The sequence below is a fragment of the Capricornis sumatraensis genome, chromosome 11 (genome assembly GCF_032405125.1).
Source record: "Capricornis sumatraensis isolate serow.1 chromosome 11, serow.2, whole genome shotgun sequence".
NCBI lineage: Eukaryota > Metazoa > Chordata > Mammalia > Artiodactyla > Bovidae > Capricornis > Capricornis sumatraensis.
The window spans coordinates 64,112,688-64,124,340 of NC_091079.1; positions in this window are offsets into that span (position 1 = coordinate 64,112,688).

Sequence of the window (11,653 nt, forward strand, 5' to 3'; positions counted from 1 at the left end):
ATCTGTTAGCAAAAATTGAAAAGGGAGAGGGATTCCTGGTCATTCTTCATTTTAGAAACAATATACAAAATCTTTGTGGACTAGGTGAGGTTGCCGTGTTAAAATATCAGGCCACCAGAAGCCGGCAGCTGATCAGAGGGTTATGAGAGTGAGTTGGTAGAAAGAGAAAAGGAGGTGGATTTTAAAAATAGGACCCATGTCTTTGATTGCAGGGGATGCACTGCTGTATGTTCCTGAAAGAAAGCACTAAAATCCTCAGACTAAAGTGGTACAGCCAAGACTTTGGGACAAACTCACTCAGGGCAACTGGGGAAACTTCAGTGCTTCCTTGAGGCAGAAAAAAATTCTAGGGGTGAAGAAAGAGAAACTGTGACAAGTTAGCTGGGCAGGTGCAATTTTTCAAGTGGACGTAAGCCTCTTGGGACAAAGCCCAAACTCCTTAGCGTGACACAGAAGAACCTCAATAATGGGAGACTAAATCTAGATAGCACATTAGAAAGCAGAGACATCACTTTACTGACAAAGGTCCATTCAGTCAGAGCTTTGGTTTCAGTAGTCATGTACGGATTTGAGAGTTGGACGATCAAGAAGGCTGAGCTCTGAATAATTGATGCTTTCGAAATGTGGTGCTGGAGAAGACTCTTGAGAGTCCCTTGGACAGCAAGGAGATCAAAGTAGTCAGTCCTAAAGGAAAGCAACCCTGAATATTCATTGGAAGGATGAATGCTGAAACTGAAGCTCCAGTACTTCGGCCACCTGATGCTCCACCACCTAATTAGAAAAGACCTTGATGCTGGGAAAGGTTGAAGGCAGGAAGAGAAGGGGACGGAAAAGGATGAAATGGTTGAATGGCATCACCGATTCAATGGACATGAGTTTGAGCAAGCTCTAGGGGATGGTGATGGACAGGGAAGCCAGGCATGCTGCCTTCCATGCATCACAGAGAGTCAGACATGATTTAGGGACTGAACAATGAATACTAACAACTCCAGCATCATCCCTGAATCTGTCACCATGACACATTCCAAGCTGTCACTATTACACATTCCAAGCTGACTCTACACAGAACCACTTGGCTTCCTAAACACACCATCTCTTTTTCTGAGCCTTTACACAAGTGAGTCTGATACTAAGCAATACCCTGTGGGGCTCCTGGGCACAAAAGCCTTTCTGTGTCCCCCATTTCTTGATGACAGGAAATAGGCTTCATTCAGCCTTCATGACCTTCCCGGAGTTCCAATGGGCAGGTTCAAACAGCTGTTAATTAGGGAAGGGAGGGGATGCAGAGACAAGGTAGGGACAGTAAAGGAACAATAGTGCAGCCTTGGGGCAGGGTCCTGGTTCCCCCTCAAGCAATATACAGAACAATATCTTTGAGCTGTTTTGCAGATACTGAATCCTCCACCAGGTAATGACAACCCACTCCGGTACTCTTGCCTGGAAAATCCCATGGACGGGAAGCCTGGTAGGCTACAGTCCATGGGGTTGCAAAGAGTCAGACATGACTGAGCAACCTCACTTTCCTTTTCCTTTCCACCAGGTAGGAGAAGCTAAGGGTGTGCTGCCTACTAGCGGGTAGATCCTAGCTCCCAGGCTACTAGGAGGTTGATGATACTGACTCCCACTTACCTCACTACCAACCAGTGAGGAGACTGTCCCTGAGCTGATCATGCCCTCTTTGAACCATTACTATATCATTTCTCACTACCTTCTCCAGGGACACACAGTTTTTGAGGGCATTAGCCCACTGTGACCCTCTTTGCCTGGCAAAACAATAAAGCTATTCCTTTCTACTTCACGCGAAACTCTGTATCTGAGATTTAGCTCAGTGTTGGGGTACAGAGGCTAGATTCTGCTGGGGTCCAGCCCCAGTGGATCCAGGGAATTTGAAGCAGGGATGGCGTTGGCGAGGGAAAAAACTTATTTATTTATTAATATCAGATTAGATTAGGAAGAAATAGTGTAGTAGGAAAATTAAGTGAAGAAAAGAGGCTGATTAATTTAGTTTATGTGGAAAACCAATAAAGTTCCAGGCAAGGAACTTGCACCGTCTACGTTGGGCCACAGGCGCCTGCTTGAATAGCGGAGGGTGCCCTGCCTTGGGCTCCCTCTCGCGGGGGTCTCAGAAGCCCGGGCAAGTAAGTAAGTAGACTTGGCGAGCCTCCACATTCCAAGGGATCAGCCTGAAAAGGAGAGGGAGGGAACAAGAGAAAGAATCCACACGGGGGAGGCCCCGCTTGTGCAAAGGCCCCTCCAACTTTATTGTTCAAAAGGTGTTTATTTACCCTAAATTTTACATAATGGAAGATACAGAGTCACGAAGGGACAGCAGTCCTGACCCTTTCTGTATATCTTTTTGTATACAAAAGGTCTCAGGTGATTTACATTATCTTCTGGCCAAGAGGCTTGTTAACACTTTTTGGCTCTCTTTCTTAATGAATGTTAATCTCGTTTCCCCTGAAGTGTTTTTCTTTAATCTGCATCTCCTTAAAGCACTAAAGTTACATCTCTGTAGAACAAAGGCGCAGTGGGTTATAACAAAGAAGGTACTTAACTCAAAAATCTAATGTTGCTACTTGTTTTTTCTATATACCAACTATATCAACAAATAAAAGATATGAAAATTTGGCAGCAAGTATTGGCTCAACAAATGAAACCTTTAATCAGTCCTATTCTAATGATTTTGACTCCTCAGAAGCCCCTACATTACTAGGATGTTTTAAGCTTCCTGTGCCTCCTGTGGTCAGGAGGCCTCAAACAATCACATGCGCAGCTGTAGGAGTCCTGCAGGCAGGCTAGAAAGCCATCAGAGGGGTTTTTGGATTGAAACACTCATATTATGCCCAGGAGATTTATTATCTAAAAGCTCTAATTTTTTCCAGAAAAAGGTGGTGGGGGGACAGCCCCCTGTTAATGACAGAAGAGTAGGTGGAAAGCATAACACAGTAAAGTAGGCAGACTCTGATCTTGCGGGGTGGATGCTCAGGAAATTCCAGGGGGAACCCCTGAAGCCTGATCACTCCTTGTGTTTTGTCAGGCTTCCTTCCGCATGACCTAGTCACGGGCGGAATTCCTCATGCTGGCCCCTGGCAAGATTCAGTTTCGGGCCCCTCTGCCTGGAATGCCCATCTCCTTACTGTCTTGATACTTTCTTACGTGTGTGTTAATCATTCAGTCCTGCCCAACTCTGCGACCCAACGGACTGTAGCCCGTCAGGCTCCTCTGTGCATGGAATTCTCCGGGCAAGAATGCTGGAGTGGGTAGCCTTTTCCTTCTCCAGGGCATCTTCCCATCTGGCTCTAATTCATCCTGTAGATCCCTTATATATATCAGTTCTACCAAGAAGCACACTTCTCCCCTCTACAACCTTCCCTCATGCTTCCATAGCATTCTAGCTGCTACTGCTGCTAAGTCAATTCAGTAGTGTCTGACTCTGTGCAACCCCATAGATGGCAGCCCACCAGGCTCCCCCATCCCTGGGGTTCTCCGGGCAAGAACACTGGAATGGGTTGCCATTTCCTTCTCCAATGCATGAAAGTGAAAAGTGAAAGTGAAGTGGCTCAGTCATGTCGACCCTTAGCGACCCCATGGACTGCAGGCTTCCAGGCTCCTCCGTCCATGGGATTTTCCAGGCAAGAGTACTGGAATGGGGTGCCATCTAGGCTTATCTCTAAAATCAGCTTTTTCTATCTTTATTAGCTCAGTCAGTAAAGAATCTGCCTGCAATCCAGGAGACCCGGGTTTGATTCCTGGGTGGGGAAGATCCCCTGGAGAAGGAAATGGCAACCCACTCCAGCGTTATTGCCCAGAGAATCCCATGGACAGAGGAGCCTGGCAGGCTACAGTCCATGGAGTCGCAAGAGTTGGACACGACTTCGCGGCTAAAGAGAGAGAGAGAGAGAATTGTACATTAATTTACAGATCCCCTCCTTATGGACAGTTATTGGGTCTTATTTATCATCGTGGTTTCATCTCTTCTATAATTCTTGTCCTAAAATAGGTTATCAGTACATATTTTGAATAAATGAAAAGACTCTCTTACTTTCCTTAGGAACAATCCAGAATTTCTACTTGAGAAGTTCTCACTCAGTGGCTGATTTTACCTTAGTGGTGAGGTCACCCTTAGGACATTGCTTAAGGACATGGCAAGACTTTAAAAGCCCTGAAGTCAGCAACCACTCTAGAATTCTTTTCTTTACTCTAGAATTCTTTTCTTTTACTTTTAAGAATCTCCACCAATGTATGATTTATCATTATTTGTGTACAACAACTGCCCTGAAGCAAGCTGACATTTTAGCTTTAAATGCAACCAGTGATACACTAAAGCATGTTATATTCTGAAAATACATGGTCCAAATACATGACGACTGAATGTAGAACTATCTGCAACATGAAGGGCTTTGACTGATTTGCCTGGTGGTGCTTAAAACATCTTGGAGGCCTTCACACTCATTGTCCAATTAGACTCTTACAACAGTCCCTTACAGGCCCAGACTGTAATTTCCAATCTGAAATTATGATTGTTGTATAGTTTTCCCAGGTTTATTCAGTAAACAGGTGGATGCCAGAGTTGACAGTCCTTACCATTTCTAACTTGGAGCTTGCATCTGAACTCTAGATTTGTACATGCAGTCGCTTCTCAACATGGACACCTAAGGAATCTTAAACTCAAAAACAAATCTGAAGGACTTTCCTTGGTGGTGATTAAGATTCCATACTTCCAACGCAAGGGACCCAGGTTCGATTCCTGGTTGGGGAGGTAGATCCCACATGCCGCAACTAAGAGTTTGTATACTGCAATGAAAGATCCCAAGTGCTGCAACTAAGACCTGGTGCAGTCGAACTAATTAATTAATTAAAATTTAAACAAACAAAACGAACTTCACATGTCTGTATGCGTTCATTGTGTCCCCTTGCCGAAAAAAATTATATTCAAGTTCTAACCTCCAGTACCTTGAATGTGACCTTATTTGCAAATAGACTCGTTGCAGATGCAATCACTGAAGCAAGGTCATTAAAGTGGGTCCTAATCCAATGTGATCGTGTCTTTTTAAGATACAAACTCAGAGAGAATGCCATGAGATGACAGACGCAGAGACTGGAGTGATGCAGTTGTAAGGCAGGGAACCTCAAGGATTGTCAGTCACTGCCAGAAACTAGGGAGAGGCAAGAAAGAACTCTATCAGAGTCTCAGAGAGAGCAGGGTCCTGCCAACACCTTGATATCAAGCTTCCAGCCTCCAGAATGTGAGCAAATATGTTTCTGCTGTTTTAAGTTACCACTCTGTGGTGCTCTAATACAGCAGCCTTAAAAAACTAATACAATATCTAAAGCCTAACTTTTGAATCTTTTCTAAACCACTTCCTCCCATGAGTTCAGTTCAGTTCAGCTTCTCAGTCATGTCCAACTCTTTGCGACCCCATAGACTGCAGTACACCAGGCTTCCCTGTCCATTGACAACTCCCAAAGCCTACTCAAACTCATGTCCATCACGTCAGTGATGCCATGCAACCATCTCATCCTCTGTCATCCCCTTCTCCTCCCACCTTCAATCTTTCCTGGCATCAGGGTTTTTTCAAATGAGTCAGTTCTTCGCATCAGGTGGCCAAAGTATTGGAGTTTCAGCTTTGACATCAGTCCTTTCAATAAATATTCAGGACTGATTTTCTTTAGGATGGACTGGTTGGATCTTCTTGCAGTCCAAGGGACTCTCAAGAGTCTTCTCCAACACTACAGTTCAAAAGCATCAATTCGTCGGCGCTCAGCTTTCTTTATAATCCAGCTTCCTCCCACTGCTTCTTGTAAAGCAGTAAATGGCAACTCCATCCTTGATCTCAGTTTTTTTCCTCTTGCTCACACTCCAAACCCAGTCCATCCACACACTCTGCCGGCTTTACCTTCACAGCTTGCCTAGAGTCCAACCACTTATCACCACCTCCACTGCTGCCCCTCTGATCTGACCACCAGCATCTCTCACCTGGTTATTCCAACAGCCTCTTAATGTATGCATGCTTCTACCTTTGTTCCTCTACAGCCTGTTCTCAGCCCAGCAACCACCATTATCTTGCTAAAACCTAAGTCAAATCATACCACCTTCTGCTCACGACCCTTCAATGGCTTCCCAACAAACACAGAAAAAGGTAGAGCCCTTTCATGTAAATACAAGACCTTATATGAGCTGCATCTGCCGGCACTGCTTCCTGCTTCGTGTCACCACTCCTCCTGTCCACTTCCCTCTGGCTCTGCTAGCCACTAGCTTGATCCTGGATCACACCAGGCATGCTCGGAACTCAGTCCTCTGGAGAGATTGTCCAAGTCCCTAAAGGCTTTTCTCTTAGTCACCTGCTTGCCTCCATCCTCGAATTTCAGGATCCTGCTCCTTGCCTCTAAGCTCCCCTACCCAATTTATTTAAAATAATTCTACGTCCAGTGATTGTCCTATACCCTTTACCTTGTTTCATTTATCTCATCAGCACTGACGGATATCTAACCTTTCATACATGTGCTCTGCACCTGTTTACCGCCTCTCTCCTCACATTACAGTGTAAACCCTATGAGGATAATAGCATTGCTTTCTTCCTTGTCTCTCTAGCATCTAGAATCATAGCTGACATTTAAAGGAATTCAATAAATGTTTGTTGAATAAGTGGATAATAAAGTCTCTTAAGTCAGTCTGCTACTTTTCCCATTTATTCAAATGACAGAAAAAGAAATCCAGTGTCAGTAGATTAGCTTTTAAAAAAACTGGCGAATATACTCAACACACTAACAATGTATTTGCATTCCCCTGAATTAACCACCATAAAATATTTAAACAATTTAAAAACCTTGTCAGACTTACCTGAAATGGCCAATAGATTCAAAAGTGGAGGAGGAGAAAGAAGAGAGATAAGAAAGAGGCAGGAGGAGGACTTTCATAGTTTATCAAGACAGGAGTGCTCACTATCAAAACAAAAAGAATGAATACTATTAGTAGTTTTAAAACTGAATGGTTTCGGTGACATAGAATTGGCTGAAGGAGATTGATGCTAATTTAGGGAAGCCCTTACATCTTTCTGGGCTTCCCTGATAGCGCAGTTGGTGAAGAATCCTCCTGCAATGCAGGAGACCCCGGTTCGATTCCTGGGTTGGGAAGATCCTCTGGAGAAGGGATAGGCTACCCACTCCAGTATTCTTGAGCTTCCCTGGTGGCTCAGCTGGTAAAGAATCTGCCTGCAATGTGGGAGGCCTGGATTTGATCCCTGGGTTGGGAAGATCCCCCGTAGAAGGGATAGGCTACCCACTCCAGTATTTTGGCCTGGAGAATTCCCAAAGAGCATGACTGAGCAACTTTCACTTTCTCTTTACATCTTTCCTCTATTCTGTTTTAGTGAGTCATATGGATTTCTTTTCTTTTTGGAAACCAGATCTATTCAAATATTTGGACAAAAAACATGCTATGGTTAGTTATTGGAATCTAAACAAATTTGGCAGTGATACTTTAGAGTGAAATAGTGCTTTTGGATTAGTGGCAAGCACATATTAAATTTTATAAAATAGTAAGTGGTGCCGATAAAATAAAAACCATAGATTCCTTATTAGGTAAATATAATCTCCCTAACATAGGAGAATGTCTCCATGGAGAGGAATACTCCGGGTGATGTGATAACTCAGGCCTTTGAAAACACAGAGGAAATAACATATGACATTATAAACAGTGAGAATAACACAGCTCAAGAGCACACTCAAGATCTGACAGGTTTACTGAATCGCAAAGGATTCTGTACTAAGGCAAATCTGTAATGCTAAATTCAGCATCCTGAGGAGGAAAGCCTGGGCCCCTGAAACATGGGATGGGGATGCTTGAATATGTGTGCATGCACGGTCATGTCCAACTCTTTGTGAACCCATGGACTGTAACCCGCGAGTCTCCTCTGTCCATGGGGATTCCCCAGGCAAGAATACTGGAGTGGGTTGCCATTTCCTACTCCAGGGGATCTTCCTGACCCAGGGATCAAACCCAGTCTCCAGCTTCGCCTGCATTGACAGGAGGATTCTTTACCACTCTGCCCCCTGGGAAGCCCAGATACTTCCGAAGACTGTGGCTGTCTAGAATTCCCTGAAACACTTGGAGCTTCAGAGGTAGTTCATCCTTCATTGGCCTCCTTATTAAAGTTAGTACTTTCCCCTGCAGAAAGAAAAGAGAGGGGAAAGAAACTCTTCCCCGGGACATGTCCCCACCTTTCTACTGAACGCCTCCCTCAGAATAGCCCTGCTGAATTCATGTTGGGTCTGATAAGAAAAAAAAAAAAAACAGATTATACTCCATGACAGTTGCAAAAATTAACTAGCATTTTATTCACAGGAGCAGGGGAATACAAATGGAATTGGATCTTAAGGATGCTTGATCAAGAAAAGAAGAACATAAGAGCGAATAAGAAAATTCCTTAACTCCAGGGGACAGTGCAGACCCCTCAGAGATGAGGGTTTGGGTCACAACACTGGAGATGTGAAAGGCCTGGAAAGGAAGGTGCAGAATTCAGGGTAGATAATCACAGAGAGATTACGAGTGTCAGTTATGGCTTCACCTACAGTAATGAGGCTAGCAGTTTGGTGTATCATCCCTGTTCTAATTCTTCTCTTAGAACCAGAGGCCCACAGGAGCCCTGGGGGACTGGCTCCCATGACACACATGGAGAAGTGGGCTTATATGACATACAGAGCAACAAGTGGCAGTAACCAACAGCGCTGTGCACAATTCCAACAAAGACCCGCCCTCCAGGAGTGCAGGTGCCTGACAACCTCCGGGTGCAGGTGCCTTCAAACTTCTAGCTTTTCAACCAGTGAGCTGAGGTCACAGTCTTTCTGCACAACCCACAGCCAGTGATTGAGCATGGTGTAGGCACAAAGGCTCATCTCTTCTAGCTAGTGTGGGATACCTCTACGGTGCTGGAGCTCCCTGCTGAGTTGGTTGAATCTTTCTCAGAGCTAGAACACAGCCTGGAACTCTTCCTATTTTTTTCCCCCTTTCCTCTTGACCCTTCATAGGCATTACTTCCAATAAATTGCTTGAACTTTTAACTCTATCTTGGGTTCTTGTTTCCCAGGGACCTACTGCCACAGGCTTGTAACTATGCTCACCACTGACAGATGAGGATATAGGCTTGGATAAATGGACTCACCTCAAATCATACAGCTCTTAATGGAATATTATTTCCTATTTAAATGTTTATTTAGTTTCATGCTGAATAATATCCATGAAACCATGCATTTTATATGCGAATTATATTTTCTTAATTCACACTGAGGGCTTCCCTGGCTCAACTTCTGCCTGCAATACAGGAAACATGAGAGATGTGGGTTTGATCCCTGGGTTGGGAAGATCCCCTGGAGAAGGGAATGGCTATCCACTCCAGTATTCTTGCCTGGAGAATCTCCTGGACAGAGGAGCCTGGCAGGCTACAGTCCATGGGGTCACAGAGTCCGACACAACTAAAGCAACTTAAGACGCATGCATAATCCATGTTGAAAGTATAACTATATATCAGAAAAATCAAAAACAAAAAACTGAGGCAACTCTTACTCATCTTACATTGGAAAGAAGCCTAATACATCCATGTGCTGAGACTTTATTTGTTCTTAAAAGTTTGTTTGGCCAAGAGTTGATTTCTGAGATTTGGACAACTTTTTCACTCAAAAGAAATGGAGGAGCTATCATCTCACCAGGAATCCAAAGCCAGGGTATTGTTAAAGTCAATGGCCTCCAGACCCTAAAATAGACATCTTCTCTTACCAAAATGTGTGTCTAAATAAGACATTAATTTAACACTTCTGTCAAACAAAAGATAATATTTTAACTATTTTTTAAAATTTAAAATTAAAATGCTTTGGGAATTTCCTGGGGGTCCAGGATTAGGACTCTGTGTTTTCACTGCTGAGGGCCAGTGTTTGATCTCTGGTCAGGGAACTAAGACCTCAGAAGTCACAAGGCAGCCAAAAAAAAAATTAAAATGCTTTATTAATACTTAAAATAGGTTGACACTAGTTCATACATTTTATATGCTAAATAGGGTATGTATGTTCAAAAACTGAGACAACTGTTAAACAGCCTTAAAGTATCAAATCTTTATTCAATTGCTGTTAAATACTTTATATACTTATGTATGTAAATAAATAAGTTTACTCCGCTTTAAAAAATTTCCATACAAAAACTGCAGTGTATTCAGCAAGATGGCATACTTAAAAATCAATAGCAAGTAGAATTTCATAAAAAGGCAACGCGGCCCAGGATACTGATTCATCAGAACACCATTGTGTCAGCTAAACTGTACCTTGACTCAGGATATCACGCCTACTTAGGATGGCACATTAAACTGAATACAGGGAATTCAACAACATCCTTCATCTAGAATACCTCTCATAAATACACACCCAAGGATAAAGCTTGGAGTTGGGAGACATGAAATATCAAAATGCCACACTATAGATACCTCCACCTCTTGTTAGGTTTACAACAGTAACTCTCATAATTTCTGGCCAAAACTACTAGCCAGAGCCCTCCACTCCAATCATTTATAGAAAAATGACAGTCTTTTTAACAATTAATTCTTAGTTCTCATGATGCTTTCAGGATTATCTAAGTCAGTTGAGTGTACAGTTATAGCTTTAGTAATTAAAATGGTTGAATAAAAATCTAATGAGTTTATATGAAATGTTAAATTTTTATTATTACAGTTTCTCTGCTATAGAAGACTAATTATACAACGTTTTGGTAATATACACAGAATTTAATTAGTAGACAACCTATAAAGTTAGGCTTCACCTGAAATACATCCAGAACTAGGTGAAAAGCATACCAGAAATTTTCAAGTGCTGGTAAGATCAATTTTTATGGAACTTATTGATAGAATACAAGAGTAAGTTATTGTCATTAATATTCATTCTCTAACTCAGTATATAATTACCAAGTACCTGCTCTTTGCTATGCTCTATTCTAGGCACCGGAGATAAAGCTCTAAACAAAAATATTCCTCTCCATAAGCCTTACACTCCAGTGGAGAAGAGGACAAACAAAATAAACAAAATATGTGCTATATATTGAAAATCTATATCATAAGCGCCATGGAGAAAATGCAGGAAAGAACAGGAGTGCTGGTGTGAGATTCAAGCTTAAATGCAGCTCTCAGGGGGGGCCTGCAAAGGTAACAACTGACTTGAGACCCAAAGAGGGTGCCAAAGCGAGCCATGGAAGACTCGACAAAAGAAGGCTCCAAAGAGAGGAACTTTTATTTACCTGTTTCTCAGGGTACAGCCCAATACATGCTCACTCGAAAAAGCTGAACTTTCAAAATCCTGTATACATATATTCTAAAGATAATCACCTGTCTCCAAAACCCTGGACCCTTCTCCCATGAATACCACCTGAAAAGCTGGATCACTTGGTGACAAACTTGAAGCATGATGTTGAGGACAGAACCTTCCATGATGATGACTTAGAATTTCAGATTCTGGCATATGCAGAGGTATATATTAATACTTCATGTGTAAAGGTTGAATGGTGCATCTCAGACTAGAAAAACTTTCTAATGTCAGTTCCAGGGGTGATCAAAAAGCCAGGTCAATTTAGGACTTGATGAATGAGGGCTAAATTGATGTAAGGCAATGGAGTGACTGA